This window comes from Cryptomeria japonica, chromosome 7, assembly GCF_030272615.1.
Source record: "Cryptomeria japonica chromosome 7, Sugi_1.0, whole genome shotgun sequence".
NCBI lineage: Eukaryota > Viridiplantae > Streptophyta > Pinopsida > Cupressales > Cupressaceae > Cryptomeria > Cryptomeria japonica.
The window spans coordinates 271,123,055-271,126,269 of record NC_081411.1 but is presented as its reverse complement, the minus strand read 5'-3'; positions in this window follow the sequence as shown (position 1 = coordinate 271,126,269).

Genomic DNA, 3,215 nt, shown 5'->3' with positions numbered 1-3,215 from the left:
CAGAAAATCCCTAAAGAACCTTCCATCACCTTTGATTCTAGTGAAACTATCAGGGCACCTGATGGTCCTTTATATATAGTTGCAAAAGTCAAGAACACACCTTGCCATGGAGTGCTTATTGATCCTTCTTTTATGGTTAATGTCATTACTAAAGAATTTCTTTTTACTTTGCAATTGAATCAAGTGCTCTATGACAAAATAGATGTGATTGTGAAATTATTTGATGCATTTTCTTCTCCTGCAATTGGTTCTATTACATTACCTACTGAGGTCCATAACAAATCCCTTGAGGTGGACTTTGCTATTATTCCATCTTCTGAACAATTTCGTGTGAAGCTTGGCTATCCTTGGCTATCTTCCATGAAAGCTATTGCTTCTCCTATTCACAAGTGTTTGAAATTTCCCCATAATGGTGAAGTTGTTACTGTCAATCATAGTCTCTTTAAACCAGCTGAAAGAACTTCTAGCGTTCCTATTGATTATTTTTGGCCTAAACAATTCCAATCTCTTCCTCCGTGAAGTGATCATCTTTTCAAATCTTATCAAAAGTGGAAAAAAGATATGATCCTATCTCTAAGTGAACCTAGAACACCCAAACTTGACATTCCTATCATTCTTGAGAAGGAAGTTCTTCCTTTGAAAGATAAAACTAATGTCTTTCCTCAAGAAGATTCCCAACCCATTCCTATGGATGTGACTATGTCTATATCTAATAAACTTCCTAAAAGTAGACCTATCCCTCCTCGTCATGATGGAATTGGTCTCCTTCCTAAACCAAATATTCCTCCCTTATATGGAGCAGTTCCTCCTCCTTCCTTTTATAGAGAGAAGAGACCTTCCTCTTCTCCTATTATTCAGCCTAAGAGACCACAGCCTAAACACCCAAGTGATAAGGATGAGAACATTCCTCCTCCTCAATCTCCTAATCTTCCTACTAAGACTAGACGAAATCGTTCTGCACATGAACGCTGGCGAAAGCGTCCTCTTAGAGCTCAAACTTTGCAATCCCCAAAAACACCTTCAACAAGCATTATTCCATTTTCTCCTCAGCCGATGATTGAGCCGAAATCTCCTAAACATAAGATGCATGATGGTCTTGATCCTGTGTGAGTTAAAGATCCTATTTTTATAAATCTTGATGATGATATAGATGAAAATGTTATTCATGATGCAAATGTTACTTCTCTTGCTTCTGATAGTGAATATGAACTTGTTGATATTGATAACCATCTATCTAACGAATTTTCTAAAGCACTTATCCTAGCTCCTAGACAACAACAACGTGGCTCAGAACATGAACATAGCCCTTGTTTGGATCTTGTGATAGCTCCATCTGCTGTGTTGGATGTTCCTCCTCTAGCGTGTTCCCTACCTTCCCAAAACATTGATCAGCAAGATTGGGGGGTAGATGACGTGGTAAACTAGTTTCATTAGCATAGCAGATTCTCTCCCCCTCTCTTTTGTTACTTCTTCTATCTGTTATTCTCATTCTTCTATTTGTTGTCCTTAGTGTTGTCTACTTGAGGACGATGCAAAGCATTGAGATCTCTCGATCTCTCTCATGTTGACTCAAAAGACACATGTGTTCCCTTCTTCTAGGTGAACTTCCTTGATTGGGGAATGAAGAACAATTATGCATATGATATACATGAATTATCATACAGCATACTGACCCCGAGGAAAGTGAAGTCACCTTGTGCTTTGTGTTTTGTGTCTATTATCCTTGGGCTTATCTCACACTTGGGGGGCTAAATCCTTGTGATAACGTGCTCCTTTCTCATTTCTTATATGTATCACTACCTTAAAGCAATCACCCCCGGTGAGGCATGTGCGATCGCTTTAACGTGGGGGGGCATACATCCCGTCCATATCTTTTCAAGATACTTGAAAATTTCTTGGCAAATTTAACCTTGCCTTGAAATTTTTTGATATCTTTCTTGCATGACTCATAGTGAGGGAACCTTACTACTAACAGTCATGGTTCTCCCTCGTGATCTTCCCTTTTACGTTGTCAATCGAAGTCGTAAGATCCTTAGTCCACTGGGGGCTTGGTGTATCTTGCCTCCTTGACGTGGTGAAAGTTTTTCAATGTTGTTTCCTTGTACTTTACCAGAAGTATGAGCATACATACTCCCGCTAAAGTGGGGGCTAAATGTAGTGTCCTAAAATTGTGACACTTGCAATTTCGACTGCATTTCGGTCTTCACGATGGCGACGCAACACGTAACCTGAATGGAGACCCCGAAACCTGATTATGACACTGAAAACTGCATTTTCTTGCACCCTGGCCTAAACCTCCTTTGCACCCTGCTGTCCTGGGAGGTGGGACCAGAGCGCCCAGCGCCCTGGTCCCTGGCCCTATTTTGGGCCCGGTCTCCTATGGGGCTTCGAGTCCTTTTGTTTGCAATTTGGAAAATAAACTTTCCTGGTCGGCCTAAGGTCGGGAAAATCAGTCTATTAACCCTAATTGGCAAGTATATAAACTACATTTTCCTCTCTCATTTGAAGAGATACAGATGAGGGAAAAAGCGTGGAAACTATACTCAAGCATTCAAGCATTCAAGCATTCTTTCAAGCAATTGATCATTCTAAGTCTCCATTCAAGGCTAAGTGTTGCATTCAAGACAAGGATTCAACCATTGAAGAGGAGATCACATACTACATGCTACATACAACATACAACATACAACAAACAACAACATCTATACCTTCACACATAAGGGTACAAACATCCTTACAACAAGGTATTAGTACTTGTTTTACATTACATTTACAGCAATTTCTCATTTCTTGGTTAATTCCAAAACCGGGGTTTGACCTAAAGGCAAACCCCTAATCCCTAACCCCCCAATCGTCTTCGCTTTTCTGTGTGTAGGTTGCAGGTGCGCGGCTGAAATTGAAGATCTGGAATCCTTGTGCAGAGACGAACAGATCCCCCTTTGTTTCGTGGATTTTTCGGAGGACCATGGCGCTCGGGCGCCATCGTCCTGACAACTTTTGCTCAAATTTGCAGGACAGCGTCGTATCAACATTTTACTACTAATTCCAGGTCCGCAGCTTCATCCTATATCCCTATCTCAGTTTATAAGCGAATCTTTGTCACTTTCTATGCATTCCTAGCTTAATTCTTCTATCAACATTCTTTACAAAAGAGGGTAGCCTTGCTTTCTTAACCCTTGAAACTCATTTAGCATCCAATCTTGCATTGTGTGGGA